Source organism: Plectropomus leopardus, chromosome 15 (assembly GCF_026936395.1).
Source record: "Plectropomus leopardus strain MGB_pleo_1.0 chromosome 15, ASM2693639v1, whole genome shotgun sequence".
In the NCBI taxonomy this organism is placed as follows: domain Eukaryota; kingdom Metazoa; phylum Chordata; class Actinopteri; order Perciformes; family Serranidae; genus Plectropomus; species Plectropomus leopardus.
The window spans coordinates 8920700-8942572 of NC_142190.1; positions in this window are offsets into that span (position 1 = coordinate 8920700).

A 21873-nucleotide genomic window follows, 5' to 3' on the forward strand; every position below is an offset into this window, starting at 1 on the left:
AAATTACGGTTTTATTATTAGAATCACTTCTGAAAACACATATTTATAGACTTGCTTTTATGTGATGTTGTCTTTTTTTTCTTTAACCTTTTTAATTTATGTTTTATTTATTTTATTTCCTTTTATTTGGGGTTTTCATGCTTTTATTGCTTTTTTTGTTGTTATTTTTGGTCTATTTTTTTTTATATTATTTCATATTTCACATCTTGCATCTTGCATTATTTGTTCCCTGGTTTTAATTTTGTCCTTAGTCTCCCTTGTTTTGTCTCACTTGTGTTCAATAAAACTTTTCGGATTTCTGTTGTTTTATCACTGTCAGTGTATCCCATTTCTGCTTTGCTTTGTTTGTCATAGCACTTGTAAATTGTTTTTTAAGGTGATATACTGTATACATAAAGTTATTATTATTATTATTATGTAGGACTTTTACTTGCAACATGAGTATTTTTACACTGTGGTACTGCTACTGTTAATGATCTGAGTACTTTTTTGCCACCACTGCTTGCTAGCTTTTCTACATAGTAAGAGGTTAATGTTAATAAATGAAGAAGCACAAAACTTGACTTTCCTTAGAAAAATAGTCAGCATGAAGACATCCATCACTTGCCTTCAAGATTGCAGATACAAACAGAAACAAAGTGCCACAAAGTGACAGAAAATGCACTGTAGGCTGCATTTAAAAAAAAAAGTTTTTATTGTGAGTATGATAGTTTCCAGCCTCTGCAAGCTGAATTTTATAATCGATGGAAACCAATGGTTGCCTGGAAGACTTGAGATCAATTCACACTTTTTGAAGTTAATGAGCTACAACATGAAAAGCAAAAGTGTGTCCTCTAAGGTTCAAAACAGTTAGGACGATTCCTGCAATAATGTGAAATATTTCTGTGTGGTTAAAACATGAGCTTTGGAATAATTTAAACAGCTGTCAAAAAAGTGTGGCAGAAGTGGGATCCAGCGTGTAATGACATTTCAGTTCAGAGAGCACAGCCAGCTCTCTCCGTCCTCAGCTTCTCCACATCTCTCCTGTGACCTTTCACTCAGGAGGCAATCTATCAGATGAAGTGCATGCTGGGTAAACTCTATAAAAGAGATGACATACAGGTAAGGTGGGGATGTGTGCTTTTGAAATCTTCTAGCAGCTATCTCTGATACTAAGCCAATTTCCACAGCTGACAAAGGACAGATGGTGGCATAATTGCTGCTGAAAATGTCTCCAGTGTCTCACTAAAAAAACACCCAGTTTTGGTGGCACAATCGATTCTAGAAATGCCATTATTTCTCACTAAAACATTTCCAGAAATGCTGATGATATCTGGCTAAAAAAGAAGAAGAAGAAGAAAAATGTTTTGGTGGCACAATCACATTTGGAAATTTTGCAGATTTCTTGCTAAAAAACTTCCTATTTTTGGTGGAAAAATCACAGTTGTTAATCCCTCCAATGTCTTGCTAAAAAACCTATTTTGGTGGCACAATTGCAGCTGGAAATTTTGCAAAAACAAACAACAAAAAAACCCCACCATCCAAAAATGTTGTTGATGTCTTGCTAAAAACCATCCAGAAATGTTGTCCATGTCTCACTAAAAAAACCTGTTTTGGTGGCCCAATCACTGCTGGAAATAACTCAGATGACACAAATGTGGCCAATGTTTTGCTTAAAAACTCCCAGTTTAGGTTGTGGCAAAACCACTGCTGGAAATGCTTTAAATGTCCACTAAAACACATCCAGTTTTGATACCACAATCACTACCAGAAATGTTGCAATGTCTCACTAAAGAACAACTGGTATTGTTTGCCTGTCTTCAATAGTTGTCTGCCTGACTTTAATCAGAAGTACGTCATTTAGAAATACTGATATATGAGAAACCTACTGCGACACATCTGTGGTTTACAGAAATGTACAATAGCAGCATTTTCTTCTGTTGAAGGGCTTCCAGCAGTCAGTCAGTTAGAGATTAGCTGATGAACATAACAGAGTATTTAGCAGATGAAGAGTTGGGTGTTTTTCACAGGAGCTGACCAAAACAGAGCAAAAAGGAGAATGAAAATTGGACTTTCATTCATCATGTCAACAGAAATACAACTCCAAATGAATCAGTAATACTGCAATATGTCTGCCCTATGTGTAAATAAGTGAGCGTTTGTTAACATGTTTGTTGGACTGGCTTAAAGTGGCAAAAAAACAAAAATAAGTCAGGTTTAATGTGCGTGTGTGTAAGTGCAGGAGAGAGAATGATGACATGTCATCACTATCTTTGTGGTTTGACTCTTTTTATTCACCAAAACCAACAAAAGCTTGAGGCAAAAGTTGCATCTCACCCTCAGAAATCCATAAACAAAGTCCTGCTTTGACAGAAATTCAGTATTGAATTTCACCATGGGGAGATTTTTTCAGACTCACTGCAGTTTCTGTTCCCGGTATTTCAGCATTACCTTAAAACATCCATGTGAAGGCGCTAGTGGGTAATTTAATTTGACTGTCTCACCTTCAGAGGACTGCACCAGCCTGCTGTACCTGCGGCACAGACACATAATGCAAAGTGTCAGAAATATGAGTCTGCAGTCCAACAGTTTAACACACTGTTTGTCCTGACGCTGCTGTTTTCTATCAATATTTAACACTTTTGGTATGCATGCATAAAAATGGTCATCTGTTTGGTTTAAAACAGTCTCCTAAGAATGCAGAGAAGTGCCTGGTTTTCCATGAAGTGCTCTGTTTTCCCAAGAAAATCTATACCTCTGTTTTTCCAAGACAATCAATTTCATGCCAAGGAGCAGGGAAATGCCGCCGCAGATTTCATATTTGCAGCTCTAATTATGTTAAATTCATCAACGCTGCCTTATTGATTAAGCACAAAGGCGGCTGCAGCCATTCCAAGCTCTCCGGGGCTCTCATGCAGATATAATGTTATACAGCAGCACCAGGCAGAAAATTCATGAATCAAGCTGTGTGTATATCAAAGAGTCACCAGCACAGCGGGCTGATTTATACATCAATATAGCAGTCCAAATGGGTTGATCTGTGAGTTAGGGGCCGTGCCATGATTTTATAAATACAGCAGATACATGTGAGCTGTTCATTCTCTGAGGCATGTTCTCTAATTTGTTTCCAGCAAAATGAGGAAGTGGAGCTGAAGACTAATGAATCAATAAACCTGAATTTACCGAATTACAGACATTAAGATAAGAGGAAATAAATCCAGAGGGAAATTGCGGTGCAGTGATTGCAATGCAATGTGGGAAGAGTACAAATACCTTAAAACTCCAAATTAAAGCCTAGTTCCTTTTACTAGCCTGCAGTGACTTCACATTTTGACAAATAAAGGCCTGCTTTCAATTAAAGGCCATTTTTTTTTAGGTTTTTATAGAAGTTTTTTGGATTCTTTGAAGATAATTTTATGTAGCAGCTTAGATAACGCATACAATATAAATGTATGTTTAAACTTTTGTCAATAACGACATGCTGCACCCATGTTTAGTTTTGTGAGATTCTCTAAAATTCAATCATTCAGTTAATTTTATTGAAATTGTGAGCACCAGAAGAGACAGGAGTTTTGTGTAAGCATTTGTTATATTCCAAATTTGAAATATTGACAGAAAAAAAGTAAATGCATGTTGGTTCCAAATATCGGTTATCAGTCTCATTAACTACTAATAATTATTATCGATTTGGCCCATAGAAAAAGAATATTGGTTGACCCCTAATATATACAGCAGATTAACAATGTGCAGTAACCCCTGAATCTCCATTCTTATGCGTTTCTATGACTGTTTGCATTTATTGCTTTTTTCCACCAGATTCCCTCAGACTTGTCCCCAGCTACCTGACTAACACACCTGCTCACCTGTTTCTCATTCCCAAGTTGACCTGTCGCTAAGCCCCGCCCTCGAACGGCACAAGCCAATCACATTTCGAGCAACAACACTAAACACATCCGGCTCATAGACCTCCGTTAAAACGCGTTAGAAATGTTCATTTTCTTACGGTTTTATTTCAATTTATGCAGTTATAATTTAAAAAAACGGCCAAAGAATAAATCTGACAGTGATACAAGGTATCCCGAGAGGCCGGAGAATGGAGTGTATTTTAACGTCTTTTCTTAAATCTCACATAAACAGAGCAAAGTGTCTTTGGATTAAGCAGCTAAACATAAAGAAGATAAACAAGGATGTCTACGTTTGTTCAAAGGTAAGGTAACATAGTGTCAGCAAAACTTGCTGCAAATATACAAGTAGATTATATTATATATAACCTGATACATTTTGTCGGCAACATCGTGTATAATGTCACCTAGCAACAAACTTTGAGGGGTACGGTTAGCTTAATTTAGCTAATAGCCGCTAACGTTACGGCTAACTTCAGCTTTGTAGCATTAGCTCGTGTCATTAGCTTCATATTTTTGTTCTCCGACAATCAGACATTATGTTTACTGCAGAAAAAGGTCGTAGCTAACCCTCTTAATACCTGGATTGACATCTGTTTTCTTGCCCTGCATTAGTTCCTTTTATTAGCTTTTAAAACTCTCAAACCGGAAAAAAAAATATTTGATTTTTTTCAGTAACATATTGAGAAACTTGGAAAGAAATGTTCCCTAAGTGCCCAAAAAAAAAGAATAATAATGTGAATAATGAAAACAAGAAAATAAATACTAAAAGACCACAAATAATCTGGAAATTTGTGTGTGATTATGAGTTATTATCAAATAAAAAAATGTGCGTCCATAAAACTATATGCATAATTCTCTTGATTATACAATTAATATTATGTTATGTTAAGTTATGTTTTTCTTTTTTTTCTCTCTCTCTCGTTTTACGCTTTCTTGTAATCTTTTACTAAATTATTGCTACTTTTGGGCCATTTCTTAATAGGTTGCTTCTTTTTCAATTTAACTCATTCTTTTTTTGCTCAGGTTTCAAAGGGTTAAAGTCCAGCCAACTGAAAACCATTAATGTAAACTTGCTATAACGTTACTGAGAAGGTGAAGATGGTTTGTGTGTTAAATAAGGAGCTTCTGTCCCCAAAATTTCTGTAAAGCATTTTTGGATATATCTTTGACACTGACAGCTGCTATTGTTAGTTTAGGCAGCGCGCTGATATTTGGTCTGAGTGAGCTAAGTGTTAGCGATAGGTCAATTTCCCTCTGTCAGTATTCATACCAGCCTGCTTCTTTTCCAGTTGGTTGCCAGATCGTCAGTGCTGCTTTGTGCTACCTGAAACTTTAATCCTGGAACTTGATTTTGTACAGGTAAGTTTACCATCGTACCTCTTACCTGCCTCATTCCTGTTCACCTGTGAAATCTCAGTTATTGATAAGGCTTGCTTTCAATTACTGTGTGTTTACATGGACGTGAGTATCCTGTATCCCATTTATGTAACTGAGCATGTAAACACTAAATTCTGTTAATGCAAAACCTGCTGAAGCCCTTATCCTGTATATGAGAAACAGAAGTGGAACCAAGTCATTGTTTTGTAAATGTCTGCATACTTAAGTCCTAAGTCAAGACAAACAAGTCCTGAGTTAAGTCCCAAGTCCAAAACTTTGTGTTTTGAATCCTTCAAACAAGTCATAATGTGCTCTTCACCAAATTAAATGGCACTTTAACGTTGCAATATTATTTAAATTTACAAAAACCATCAAGGCTTTGTAAAATGTGTACTTTTTGCCCAAAACAAGTTTGTCAAAACAAGTGGGACCAAACTTAATCATAAAAAAATAGTGCTGATATAATATTTTATGTTATTTTGCACACATGATTTTATTGATCTATGGAGCTGTTGTATGATTTTACGTGAGTCTCATGGGTGTGAATGTTTTTTCTTGTTGTGTAATTCTTGAATATCCTGTTTACATGACCCATATGAAATGCAGAATACTGTCAGTCATAATAATAGTGAAATATTTGTGAGCGTGTAAACGTAGTCAGTGTTCATTGGTCCAGACCGGATAGATAATCAAGCTTTACCGTTCCAAAAAGTGTTTGTCTTCATTGTTTGTTGTCTTCTGGGGGAGATGTGTACAGCCCAAACACCAGAAAAGTTAGCTTCTGTTTGGTTGTTGTCACTGTAATTTCTGTGAAAGCAAGTTGAGAAAGTTGACATCTTGCTGCTGTCGTCTACCTGGGTGGAACCGCTCGCTGCATCTTTTGGCCCTGCCTCTAGCAATGCTGATAAATAAATAAAAAGAGCAACAATATCATCAGCAGCAGTAATTTACAGTCCATCATTTGGTCTATAAAGGTCACATTCAGACATCCCGATTCAACAATAAAGTGCACCCGTCTCTTGGATTCATGGAGATGCAGGACAATAATCCCTAATGATCCGTTAATAATAAAAGTCATGCTGTATGATTCAGTGTGGAGCTGGTTAGAAAATTCAGCGCCATTTGTGCTTTCTATGTGTGTGTGTGTTGCAGCTGGTACACTGAGAACAACTTCTTAACATCGGTGCAAACATACATACAGCAGAAGCATCTGCAGTGTTTGTATTGATCTGCCCTTAAGGCTCTGTTGTCGTCCCGTTGTGCTCTCGCTCCTGCTGTTACAGTGAATATCAGGTGTGGTTGGTTTGGCAGGAAAAAGGATCCGTGTTCGTCGTGTTCCAGGTCTGCCATAAAAATTCTCTTTGATCCTCGTCGTGTTGCACTTCTTCTCCCCAACCCTCCCCGTTCACAAACACACTATTCTCCCCTCTCTTATTCTCGTCGTCAGCCCTCCCACTCTTCCTCACCTCCTTCACTTCCCCTCTTTTCTCATTCTGTCACCATCTTATACCTCTTTTTTAAACCCACCTCTCCTTCCTCTCCCTCTCTGTCTCTGATTAAACTTGCTGGTGCATTAATAAAGTGCAGCTCCCCCCTCCCCGCCCTCCTCCAGTGGGATTAGGCAGAGCACTAATTCCATCTCCAGTCCTGGAAGCTTTGAAGTCGACTGCCAGGGAAACCGCCAGCTTCTTCAATTTGCCATTTGCATAATCCCACCACTGCACTCATACATGCTCATCAGAGTGGAGGATGAGCTAATATGCTGGATAGAGCTGCATATTGGCATTATAATAATCCAGTCGTTTCGAGTAGCATCGCTTTCTTCATCAGTGTAGCCATCAGGGATCAATGGATCGCTGTCGTTAACGCCGTCAGGATGTCATCATTGTTACGACCCACTTCCTCATCACCCTTGGTTAATTTTGCCACCCTTATCATAATTAGTAATTAGCATGTGCAAATGCTAATTTTTGCTCATTGGCAGCGGGCTGATTGTGTTTGTGTTGCATTATCTGCCCGAGCAGTAACCGTGTGGGTAATTCCCACGTCTGTGGCGAGGCGCTGCAGCGATCCAAGAGGAGTGTCTGTGTATTCTCAAACAACACAGCAGAACTAATGTGTGAAAACAGAGCAGCTGTAAATGTATGAATAATCGTTTTAAGAAGATTCTCTTATTTCTGTGGAGAAATAAAAAACCAAGATGGGGAGAAATTAAAACATTCGAGGTTCCATAAAAAAGGATTGGCTCTGTGTTTTCCTAATCCATGAGTCAGCAGCCCATGGTCAGCAACCATGACAGTAGTTTAGGGACAGCAAGCATATCCTATTAGTTTTTCAAACTGCATATGATTAATAAAGCCTGCTCGCACAAGGCTAGTGTTAGCCGAGGACCTGATACGATTTGTAATCGTTGCATTGGTCAGCTGTGAAAAAAAATACCATGTTTCATAAAACACAAATACAGGTAGCATCACAATAGTCCCGTGTGGATTAGCATGTCGTTCTTTCAATCCGAACCCCATGATGCCTTGCTTGAATTATGAGCGGGACTTCCGGGGCGTAGAAGAAACCGTTGTTTTGAAATGTTAACTAATCCTCTTAACTAGTGCGAATGGGAAATAAAACCAGTGGAACACACCACCCTTTACATTAATACGTTCTCATCCCAACTCGTCTAATATTAACGCTTTGTCTGTGGACTTTCACATCTACATATGATGTTCTAGGTATCATTTGCGTCTGTTTTTGGTTTTTCGGGATGCTGTGTTAATTTACCCTTTTCACATAATTGTGTCTTTTAAAAATACACTAGTTTTCACAGGGACTGTACAGCAGCGTAAGGTGGGAAAGCAGTAAAAGCATCTAATAATAAATTTACAATATTTGTATAATACCTCGTATTTATCTTTATTTTCTTGTGCAGCAAAAGCACATGGTTAGTTTTAGAAAAAAACATCATGGTTTGACTCACACGAGAAGCGAACAGCGGTTGCATGATGAAAGTCTGTAGTTTGTTGGACTCGTTCACCTCCCCTCTTTTTGTTTTATTTTTCTCATGCCAACTGTGCCTTTGGTTAGAGGAACAATCCCTTTTTGCTCCGTCTGCATCTTCAACACCTGGTTTTTAAAGCCACCGTTTAGCAATGGACAGTGCAACAGATACCCGAACTCCACAAAGACATTGTAGAACATGTTAATTTGGTGGTTAGCCACCATGATTAGCCACTGGGACTAACTAGCCTGTGGGACTATTAATCTTACTATTACTTCCCCTTTCTCACCTATAGTTGCACACATATTAATTTCGACAGTAGTGCTCTCAAGCATAAGAGAAAGAACATTGATATTCTGCAAACCCCACATTACATTCAGTGGGTATTGACAACATCCAATTCCAATATTTTAAAAAAAGATTCTCTCTGCAATATTTGTGCATTGCAACTGCTGTAAGGTTGAGGTTAGATTAAAAAACTTGGTTAGGGAAAGATTGTGGTTACAATTTTAAAGGCAAGTGCTGGATTGTGTCAGGTTTCAAACTCTGGCCATATGCATGTAAGCATGCAGGTACGCAACACCATTCACCTGCACGATCCTAAATAAACGGCACACTACTTTCAGCATTTATACAGCACTTTTATCCAAGATGCTTTACAGTTTGCTGCTATCATGCTGTCATGCATTGAGCAGTCTGACCATTGCAAGTGGTTGGGGTTCAATGTTCAGTTCTTGCCCAGGAACACAAATCATGCTGTGAAACTGTCCAATTTAATCTAACTCCCTGGAGATACTGGGCTGGTAATTTAGGGATGTGGTTAGCTGTATCTTACCTTTGGCTCTTGTATGCTTTTTCCCTCCTACTGTATTTACAGGTGACAAGTTTGGCTGAACTTGTTCTTCTGTGTTTGGAGGTTTTGGCAGTTACGTTGCAACACCAGATCTAACATGCACTTCCTCAAAAAAGTAAGTACATGCCTATGGTTTCAAAAACAACTGATAGCAAAGCAAAGCTCTTCTTTAGTTGCATGAGGCATATACTGTATTTTGAGAAAACAACACATCCATCTTTTGTTGTGGTGGTGCTATCATTGGGTGAAATCAGCTGCTGAACTATAAATCAGTTCCCACACTGGAGGCATCTGTATGCCAGGACACACAAGCATAAATCCACCTTAATGAGGCGCCAGTAGAAATTATTAATGAGAGCTCTGATAGTGTTTTGGGTGCGTATTCAGGAGGCTCATGATGCTACTCAGCACTGAGGGGGACATTATGTCTTATTTGTACCCACAAAGCAATGCCTTTAGGGACTTGGTGGCGTAGCCTTCATGCCCTCAAGGAGCCACAACCAGGTACAGGAAGCTTTAGTGCTGAGACAAAAAATACCGTATTTGCACCATCCAGCAAGTACTGCCTTCATCAAAGCATGAGAGACGCAACAGCTGAGTCAGCTGAGCCAACAGTGACCCTCATGCAGCAACATTCTGTTAAATTTCTCCTATATTTTTTATAATTTCATGGTAAGGGTTAGGGATAGCATTAACCACCCAAATCTGCTCTGACCCAAGTGTGCTCAAAGATAAATCCCATTTGATCATAAGTCACCTATTAGCACAGGCAACGCCCCCTCAACACTATATAGAGGCAGTTTTTGTGCTGTGTGTAAAGTTATACCTGCTTAACCAACACTTTCTCAGTCCAAATGCTGCTCTGTCAGTGCTTTGGGCGTACGAGTGTGACGCCAAAAACCACCTTCCATGTCCACATGTAGCGTGCACGTACGTGTCAGATGATAACACTGTCGGACAGAAATGGTGGCGTGCACCAAAAACGCTGAAGGACAGCGTCAGGTAATAACGGTGCCAGTAACCATGTAATATAAGGAGCACAAGTGCACTTATAGGGTGGGGGATGGGGAGTTGGATGGGTCCCACAAACAACTGATTTTGTACCGGAGTTCGCGTCCCATGTTTTTTTCTTTTTTCTATACCTTACCACAGGCATCTTTTGCTTAAACCTATCCCTTTGCGACTACGTTGCCTAATCTTAACCAGTCATGACAATCTGTGCTGCTACGTGAACATAGAGACTGTGCCGCTTCATCCCAACCACATGTGCGTTTGTTGAAATTATGGTGACGGGCTGCGCCATCCTACCATGATGTCATCCCACCACGTGCATTTATTAACATCACTGTAACAGCATCCCGGACCGTAAACAGCTGACTCACCAAGGATACCTAAAACATCAGAGGTTGACGCCGACCAAGCGTCACCATGTGACGAGTTGGGAGTGAGCATGTGTTGGCTTAACATCATCAGCTTGTTAAGCAAGCAGACGTTTAGCTCGTTTTACCTTAAGCAAATCCTCGCAAAGCTGCTGGCATGCCTGTAGACTCTAGTTTAGACATTTTTCAATGTTACAGGTTCAACATGAAATTAGAACATTATTTGGGGGGATAATGAATTCATCAAACCATTTGCAACATTAGCTAGAATACGGATCAAAGACTTTTGGTCAGAGGGACCATAGAGTGAAACTGAGAGACATCACAATAATGAGTTTTGGGGCTGAGGGATGATGATGTCTGAAGTTAACTAAAATATTTTCAAAATCCAAATCTTTCCAGACCTTCCCAAGGCAACCTCAGGAGACACTTTTCCAGATAGGGATATGCAATTGATGCATTAGACTTTAATCTGGACCTTAAAAAAGAGCTTTAAATAAAACAGGGAGCAGCTGGCTGGACCAGACACATTAGCATTCAGGAGACGGAGAACGAGCTTTAATCGAGCACAGAGCCAAGGATAAGCAGTTAATGGTGATAGTGTGTGTATGTGAGAGATTCAATAAGAAACTGGAATACTTTCAAACAGCTAATTAGCATACAGGTATTTACACAAGAAAATACTGTATCCGTAATGTTACTGAAAGAAGATGAACTATTGATCAGTGCTGTGAGCAATAACATGAAAGCAGCAATCTATTTTTAGTGTCCCCTGGAAACAGTTTCCGTTGCATTGTGAATTTCTTGCAGCGCTTTTTCAAAATGCTGCTCATACATTGTATAACTGGAGATGATGTTTCTTCACTTGCTTGAGTTTTGTCTCTTTATATGTGTTTTCTTAATTTGCAGTGTGTTTAGCTCCAGTTAATTTGCCTTATTAATGCTGCTACAATTTTTTCGCTGTTTTAAGTGATGCTGTGACGGGACTTTAAAACCACGAATTGATGTTTTTACTGATTTTTGTGTACAGATAATCAAGAAAGCAATAAATTGCAGTAGGAACTGTTCACTGCTGTTGAATTTAGAGTATTGGTGGAACAGATTATACTTTTGGGGCTAAATCTATCTATCTGTCTATCTGTCTGTCTATCTATCTATCTGTCTATCTGTCTGTCTATCTGTCTATCTATCTATCTATCTATCTATCTATCTATCTATCTATCTATCTGTCTGTCTATCTATCTATCTATCTATCTATCTATCTATCTATCTATCTATCTATCTTAAAACAAAGTGTGTGTGTGTGTGTGTGAGAGAGAGAGAGAGAAAGTATCTGTGAAATAGTTTTAACAAAAAGAAAGCAAAATAATTAATTAAAAAATGCCCTCCTGAAGGCCTACTTAAAAAAGTAGTTGATGCACAGGACTTGACCTTATGTTAATTATTAATAGAAAAATAATTCAGATTAAAGCCTTTGTGTGGTGCAGTCAAAATAAAACGCAGGTCTTTTTTTTGGTTATGTTAATAGAGAGTGCCTTTATTTACTCTAATTTGCAATATTCTTTGCTGCTATCACTGAAGTGTTTTCATCCTCTGAGCTGTTACTGAAGATGATGGGCTAAAGGTGTCTAATTGCTTACAAAAAAGCCTGGAAATAAACTTTTCTTAGGTTTTGCACATAAGACAACAACATTTTTTGTCTATCACTAAATTGTGACAATATCTGACAGTTTATAGTGAACAAAAACACAAATTGCACTGTCAAGAGGTTTCCTCTCTGCACAGTATTTTTATCATGCTCATTTCTGTAGCTCAGTGTTTCGTGTTGTTTAGAAATGCTGTACCTGCACTGGAGCGCTCAAAGCAATAAGTCAGCTACACAGAGGAGCTGTCAGCTTCCTGACATCATGTCCAGGACTCCCGAAGCTCCCCCTCCCTTCTGACTGATGAAACTGCAAAAACAAACCTTTCCTTCTTAATCAGGCAACACACTTAAATTTACTGGTAACACAGGAAAAGGTTCAGTGTGTAAAGTTCAAAGGCAGTTGACTCGGAGGAAATTAGCCTTTGATTGTCTTGAGGCTGCAATTTAACTCTCAGTAATGCACAAGTGTGTTAGGAAGGACGGTCAGAGCATATCTGATTAATGTTTCTGTAGCTTAGTATGATGGAGTTGCCTGTGCTTCCTTCCTTGAAAGAACGTATTTGATGTGAAGGAATTCGTCACCTAAAAAAACATTTGTAAATAAGTTAGACTGTGTTACCTTGAATTGTTGAGGAATACTTTGACTATACTGGACAAAAATATAATTGCAACACATTATCACAGGTTTGAGTTAAAAGACATTTGAATGCAATCAGTAGAAGTAGATATTTCTCTCAAACTTTGGTCACAAATGTGTTAAAATCCGTGTTAACGGGCACTTCTCCTCTTCCAAGATAATCCATCCACCTTACAGGTGTTACATATCGAGATGCTGATTAAACATCATTATTATACAGGTAAGCCTTGGGATGGTTACAATAAAAGGCCACTCTAAAATGTGCAGTTTGATCAATCAACCAATGCCAAATTTGTGGCAAGTTTTGAGGGAGCGTGCCATATCTATTGAGTGCATAATAAAAGTCTCTAACTTATATGAAGGGATATCACTATCAATAATTGCAAGCAGAATATCTCTGCTCTCGCAAATGAGATCGGAGTGCACAGAACCATACAGAATATCTCTTCTTGTGAGAACAATATCGTAGAGGCCTGAAAGGAGATAACCATGTTTTGCTGCTGTCAGTGCTCTTGAGTTTCACCTGCTCGCTCTGGAGTGGTTTATCTTTTTGACAGTAAGTGGGAGGACCTAGTCGCTGTAGTATCGCTAAATAATTAGTTAGCTTACTGTTTTTTTGATAGGCTGTTGTCTTTGTATCTGGGCAAGGACAGAAGAAACTGCTTGACAGGACATGTACAATAGAGTCTGCCTTATACAGCATCATGACAGGGACACACCAAATGCTAATAATGAAAATGCTTTTCATTATTGCGGGTCAAACAGCTGATGGTCCGACAGCAGCGCAGTGAGACAGACAGAGCGGAGCTTCTCCTCACACCGCCAAAGTGTCTGAATGTTAATGTTAAATATTCAGTGATGTAAAGTGATTTCTTTGGACTTCTGCAGTCTACTTTATTTTAGTTTCAGGTTTAGTCAGACTTTGGATGTAATTATTTAGAAACTTCTGAGCGCATCGCTCCGTGTCTCATCCAGCCGCTCACGCTGAGCTCTTATTATTAGATGGGGCAGATGTAATGATTTGAGAGCTTGGGGCCACAGGTACATTGCCTTATTTTCAACCTTTCTTTTAATTTAATATAAAATATTCCTAAAATATGTCTTGAGTTTACTCAGTGATAGTAAAGAGGTCCCTGAAAGAAAAAGGTTGGACCACTACATGGTTCAGCCATATACTAGGTTTTACCAAGTCTTGTTTAATTATTCTGATACTGCTGTTATTGTGGACTGTTCAAATATTTTGATAAAAAATACCCACTTTTGTACTTGTTAAACCTCTTTAGACTTGAATCGAATTGAGAACTCAAGAGCAGATATTGTGCGCATATGTGTATGTGAGGTTCGGTGTGCTGGGATCTCTAGATGAGCAGGATTATTGATAGTGATATGCCTTCATAAACTTAGACCTGTAAAAAATGGGAGTATTACATTAGAATTTTTGTTAGTAAGTTTATTAGAAAAATCAATTTAAAACTCTAACTCAATCCATGCAGTTTAATCCAAGTCTTATTTATCCAGTTGTACACTCAGTGCTTCCCAAACACATGCATTTCCACTATGGTACCCCCCTCAGACATCACCGAGCCAACCGCATTGGATGACATTTTTCTGCAAAATGGAGAAGGGCATATTCCGGTGTGAACAGAAAAAGATTTCTCAGCTTAAGCATAGTTGAGAAAACTGCTGTCATGTGCTGCCCTTTTCTCCCAAATGCTGCTTGCTGTCAGGATATACCTGGCTCCTATATACTGTAGGGCTTTACAGCAGGAGGGAAGGAAAGTGCCAGCTCTAAAAGTTAGAGGTAAATTCATGTACATGTGCTGTTTTCATTTTCTCTTAACCTTTCCACACAGGTTTGTCTGGGTCAATGTTTTGTCATGCAGTCAGTGCCACACAGGTCAGCTTTTACTTGTCCTTCCAGCACAACCACTTTTCTACCGCAAAGCAACACCTAACAAAAAACACGTCCTTTTGAGATGAGTTTCCTTTATGAAAAAAGAATGTGCAGCTGCTGCTTTTTATCAGCAGGCTTTTCTCTGTTCTTGCACCCAAGACCTTGTCAGGACCTGAATGTTTCTGTGGAGAAGTAATAAATTGCATTCTGTATTGTGCAAATAGTTGAAAGAAGAAACACGCTGCTTTACAATGTTTCTGAAATGCAACCTGTACTCTACAGGGAAACATTCTTGCATCCTCACAGAAACAAAGCAGACCTTCATCTTTGTGATACGTGAGTGCGCATAATTTCCCCAGAATATAAATAAGCCCTAAGCACCGAACCTGAGTTTCCATAACTGCACGTCTTTAGGGTTTGGCATTACCATATATACTCTATTCTCTGCCCCCAGTCATTTAATTTTAATGCGGACAGTGATTAATATGTTTGCAGAAGAGACAGGGGTGAACGGCATCTCTCTTCCAGTTACGACAGTTTCCTGGCATTAGTTTCACACCTTTTATCTGATTAAGCGCCCAGCTCTCCCTCCTGGTACTGACTGTCTTGTTGACAAGCTCTGTTGGAGGGCACAACACACAGAAACACCAGCAGGGCTGCTATTTCCGGACTGCAAATGCCAGCAGCCAATCTGCTGCTTATATTCTTATTCTTCTGCTCATATCCATCAAATTCACTAAAGAAATCCAAGCGAAGTTTTCACCATCAATTTACTTCACAGCATGGTGATAATCCTATAATAATTAACATACTCTGGTACACAGCTTATCCATGTGATCTCAACCCGTTCTCACTCCGAACTTGTCAAATACGTCCACCCTGATTGCTGAGTTCACTTACCATGTGGTTGTGTATACGTTTTGTTTTTTACCATGTGCCTCCTAAAGCTAGCCGTCTGTGACTTTATTGCCTAATCCTAACCATCGTGACGGTTGTGTTAGCTGCCATGTGCTGTTGTGTAAACATAAGGACATGCTGCATCATCCCACCATGTGCATTTGGTGACATCACGGTAACGGCATCCTGGAGTGTAAAAATCTGATGCAGAAGGATACCTAAAACGCCATAATTAGGCGTGAAAGGTCACTGACAGAGCAGCACCATGTGACCAGTTGGAATGAGAACGTGTTGGTCATCCACAGTAGAAACACGGCAACATGGTAACGCGTGATTAATGTTGTAAAACAGCTGGTCAGATTTAGAAAAAGGATCATGCTTTAGGTCAAAATAACTTTTTTGAGTAGCTCTTGACATACGTCACCTGACTAGAATTAGTGCGTGACTATGGTGTCTATATTGCATAATGTTACGTTAAAACAACATCTGATGCAGACTTGTTCACTCTTTACAATGTTAGTTGCTTTCAGCATCGTGTTTTCCATGGATGGGTGTAAACTGGAGTTAGTTGAAAGCCCAGTGCCTCTTATGCAGACACGAAGCTGCCTTTGGCGTCAATATCACACGAAGCAGCAGTTTTTGACACCCTGGGAACGGGAACAGGCTCATTGCATAAATTCCTGCAAAACCACATATGTTATGGTGTGCTATTGGGACCAGAGGAAACAGTGTGACAAAGACTTGTTTGTTCATTTTTGCCCATTGCAGCGCACTGTGTTCAGACAGAAAGTGAAGCAAATCTTAGAGATGGCATTATTGCAAATAACTCAACAGAAAGATACTCTTAAGATGCCTTCTTGAAAATGTTTGTGCTTTTTACAAAGACGAAGATAAAAGGAGAGAGACTGGAGAATAATTACAGAAAAAATTGAGCTTCTGATGAGTTGTGAATTCAGTAAGAGGAATTTGTTGTAAAATAGCTGGCTTAAAGTTAATGTACAGTGGGTACATTGGCTTTACGTGGGTGAATATTAAGTTTTGGCCTTTTTTGAATGAATGTAGATGGTTGCTAGCTATGTAGGAATATGATGTGTTGCCACAGGCGCAAAGTTTTCAATGCCAACTATTTGAAACAGCCATCAATGAACACAATACCAGACTGATTTGAATCTGAAAACAAAACCTGGCGTGTGGGTGTTGTTTTAGGCAACATGTAAAGAGCGTAACATGGAAAACCACGGTAGTACTAATCAGTTCTACAATATTTAACTTTATTCAATCACATGCAGAAAACTTATGAATAACAAACCAATATCACCCGGATATTTCATTGAATCATTGTATCTGTGTAAGCCTAATTCTGGTTCCTTTCTGAAACTAATTCCCCATGGGGGATCATTACGAGGAGGATTCAGAGGGAAAGGAGAGCACATGTTAATGGACCAAAAGAGAGAAAAAATGATTGGGTGGGAGCAGAAAAGGAGCAGAGGGGCTGTTCATGGATGATATACGCCCCAGTAAGCAGTGAAGCCCTGACAGCTTTCACTACTCAGAGAAAACATTAACCAGGAGGGCGACGGGAAAAGATGTGCCAGAGCCTGCAGCCTGTCCACACATTACACTGCCGTCAGCAGAGGGCCGGACTGACACTCACAGGACCACACAATACGCTACAGGAACACGCAACAAACAACACACAGGAACACACAACAGAAAACACAAGTGCAATAAAACAAAGAGGTATGCAGGGCTCCAGGTGCCATGCATTCTCACACATCCCGTATGCATGTAATTCAGTGACACTTTCATTGTTGTTTTATGATTATAAGCTTGGAGCCATGTCCTGATACTATACTACATACTTCTTAAATACAATATATATGATACACTGCATATTGTCACACTGTTGTTGCATTTTACACACAAGTCAATATCAATATATAGATATTTTCACAAAGGGTTTTACAGTTAGATTGTACTTCTAGGGCAGCATGTCCCTCTCAGCCCTGCTGTAACTTTTAACACACAGGTCCACATGGTCAGGTGTGCTGTTCCACACAGGTGAAGGGGGCGTGGCCTGGAGGAACAGAGGAGAGGAGAATTGTTTGGGGAGGGGATTTTAATTTGGTTTGGTGAGACGGAGTAGTGAGGAGGCAGCCAGACAGCCTACTGAAGAAAAAAAACAACACTTTTTAGCAGTCTTTTTAACAGTTTTTTATTTATTATTGTTTTTGTTTTTTTTTGTTATTGTAGGACCTCAAACCGCTGAAGACAGCAGAGAAACAAGTGTGTATGGAGGACCATAAAGACTGAGCAAGCCATGAAGCCATGGCCACATTATTTCTTCTCTCACATTGACAACCGGTGAGTTTTATTCCTTTTCTGGACTTTTTTGTCTTTGCAATGCATTGCTTTTTCCTGGCTTGTGTTATTGCATTTTTAAGGGTGGAAACTGAACATTTTTTGGTTTGGAGTTCTCCTTCAGTTGTTTTCTTCATAAATTGGGTTGAAATTTACACGTAGGTTTTCTATAAGTGCTTTTTTTTCAGTAGAATCACTAGAGGATTAAAGGCCCATTGTGTAGGATTTATGGGGATATATGCAGAAATGGAATATGATAAAATAAGTATATTCATATATATCTTTAGTGAATAATCGCCTATTTTCATTACCTTAGAATGACCCGTTTATCTCCACGTAGTGAGCTGTTTCTTGACTATGGAGATCATGCTGCGCTGTCATGTTTCTTCAGTTGTCCCAGAACAGACAAACCAAACATTGTCTCTAGATAAGGCCATTTGCATTTACACATCGGCTGCTGCAGTTAGCGCTTCCACAATGAGCAGCGTCAGAAAAACACTGATTTTTAATGTGACACTCTTTTAGTCAGCGTTTTTACCGGTTAAAAACACCTGGTCCATTTGTATAGGAGAAGAGGAGACCCCTGTGGGTGATTCAGCCTCTTGAACGCCCGGGTCTTAAGTTGTCAGAGTAAAAAGGTGAGCACACATTAACAGGTACCGGGCTAATGGCTCGTCTCTGACATGTCAAGTACTATCGGAAACACACTGATTTGTAATTTGACACGACTTGTTTGTGTGTTTTTACCAATTTTAATCATCTGGTTTTTTTTTGAGGGAAAAATACTTCTAAAATGTACTTATTTACTAAAACCTCCTGTGCAATAAACAATAAAAAATAGGAATTTAAACTGGGAAAAGTTTCAGGTGGTTGCAGTTTGCAATCTTTACCACTAGGTGAACCACATTATTTGCAGTCCCTCTTTTAACCAGATCTTGAGATACACTGCTTTTTGAATTTTACTTCACATCAAATCAGTTCTAGTTTATTCATACAGCACAATTAAAAACAACTGCTGCTGACCAAAGCGCTGTACAAAATAAAATAAATGGCACACAGATGACATTTAAATAGGAGTAACAACAACAAACAACAATAACAACAATATGGACGTAAAAATTAGAAAGCAATATTACATTCACACAAATAATAAACAAAATAAGACTGGTAGGTTCAGTTACGTATGTTAAAAGATTCTAAAATATTAAAACCAACATGAGCAACCAAAGGCCATTGCAAACATGTACGTCTTAAGATTAGTCTTAAAAGTGTCAATGTCAAGTGTCAGCTTGTAAGTAGGCTTAAGCTGATTGTCATAAATACAAGAAAATTAGGGTGAAACCAATGAATCATGCCCAAAAATGGGGTACAGTTTTGCTCAAGGACAACTGAGGAAAATAACTGCTGTGATATCACCAGCTCTACTTATGGTATTTGTGATTCTGTGCTGAAATTTTCAGACATGTGGCCCATAATCTGTCCTTCTTCAACTTAACTCCTCACCAAAAACCTCAAAAGCCCCTTTTGTACAGTTCACATCTGTGTCTCACTGTGTCACATTATAAGAAAATCAGTTTGTTCTAACGCATTTAGAAGTGTGACCGAGTGTACTACAAATCCCCCTTACTTCCTGTGTACACTGGGGACTAATGTACTTTGTTTCATGCTAGACCAAAGACTTCATCTGCCATCGTACCCGAGGCTGATTTGCTGCCAATCGCTGTCTAGTTAGCCCCCCGCTCTGAACTCTGTCATGAGATGTCACCGAGTTTGCCTTTGGATTCTCCTTTTTCATGCAGAATCAGAGGCTTTTCAAAGGCCCTCTGAAGAGATAAGCGTACCCTGCCAACCTGACTCTGGAATACAAATGCCCTTTTTAGCATAGGGAGGTGAAAAGGGAAAGATAACACAGAGGGAAATGTGTCAGAGAGGAGAGAGTGGGAACAGATGTAGACCTTATGGCAAGGCAAGGTAAGGCAGAAGGGGACAGATGTGGACAGACAAGAGGATAAGACAAATATTAGAGGAGAGAACGGTTGGTGTGATAAATGGGTTTGATGAAATGTGGTATTGATTTTGGCATTTTGTTGACTAGAACATTTCAGCCAGTGTTATCTGCAAAGTGGAAATGTAAAGTAGCTCCATGATCATAGCTAGTGAAAATCTGATTAGTCAAGTCAAAAATCTGTTGCGTTTCAAAGTGCATGGCACTCGGTACACTTGGTTCCTGTTAAATTACACCAAATCCAACACGATCTCAGCCCTACTTGTCAGAATTTGACACTTGGACCGCAGCATCCCGGCCTTTTGTGCTGTTTCTTGATGCAGGGGTTGGGGGTTGGATGTTGGGATCAGCTGCTTGGTTAGGTTGTTAGTCATGTCAGTCGACTCTTGTAAACAACATCTGACTAAAAAGGAGTGACTAGAAACTCACGTGACAAAAAAAACTTAATGTTGTATATTAGGGTGCTTTTGTTTTAAATATGATTGACTCCTAGTTGGCTTGGGTGGTATGTAATATTTCATACCGTCAGACCTTCTTGAAATGTCACCGGGGTATACGGTTTATTACAATATCCGTGTGCTGAGCTCTGCTGGTGCAGGCTGTGCTCCACATATAATGAGTTTAATAGAAAGAGGAGCACCTGCACTAACCCTTAGGGACTGTTTGCCGCATTTTACACACTTCATAATTTTTTTATTTATTTTAATCATTCTGACTGTGTTTATGCATATGGCATACATTTTGGGAGATTGTGTACTTTTGTCTTAATCATTGACATTTCACAGGCTGTGATAATAAAAAATCAATTTAGCATGTAGTATATTGAAAATAATTCTGAAAATGTATGAATATTTGATGTATATGGAGTTGGTTAAAACAATAACTCAGTGAAAGTGGAAAATAGTATTAATGTATAAGAACTTTTTATTGCCTTTTTTATTTTAGTGATGTGATATGGCATTAATTTACCATTTTTTTTCCTTCACTACCCATACCTATTTTAATTACTAAAATTTCAGTCTTACATTTGCAACATTTATGATGCTTACACATTTATTAATCACTTTTATTATCCAGTGATATTAAATATGTTATTCTGAAATGGTCCATTCTTTACGACGTGCACTTTTACTTTTGGTACTTGTGTGTACAATTTTGAATGCAGGACATTTACTTGTAACAGAGTATTTTACTGCTATAGTATTGCTACTTTTATATTTGAGTACTTCTTGAGTACTTCTCAAAATGATAAATCTCAGCTTCATGGTGGCACCACAGCACATGTCAGAGTTATCAGGTAATCATGGATGTCTGAGGTGGTGCAACGACAGGCCGACATTGCCATTCACAGAGCCACACCACCAGCACGGCCAAAAAATGAAAGAGAAGAAGAAAGTGAGGGAGAGACAGCAGAGGGGGCAGAAATGACAAAAGAGGAGCAGAGAGTCGTCTGCCTGAGGGCAAGACGATCAGTCAGCTCTTCAGAAGTTTAACTCCATGCAGCACAGCCGTCCTGAGAGCAGCTTTCTTAGATTTCCTCTCTCATATGTTCACTCACCAATCCTATAACGCATATCAAATCAACGGGTGAATAATGAAGCCAATCTCACATAAATTAGAGAGACATGCTGAATTCCCCTCAGGTTCAATCACCATGAATATTAAAGCAAACTTGCAAGGTTACAGAGAGAAAAGGGTAGACGGGGAGAACAAGCGGAGGATAGATGAAGAAACGTGAAGAATGAAGGACAAAGAAGGAGGAGATGAAAAGGAGAGCTCCTGGCAAGAGGGGAGAGCAGTCGTTCTAAATTTACATCAGCGATGACCATGTAATCATTTTACTCACAAGTGAAAACAGGGTTAGACAATGGGGTAATTAAATTGCCAGTGCTGCGTGGCGTGTCACTGATGAATCTGCAAGGTTGTTCTTTAAAGTCGCGCGTCCCGAA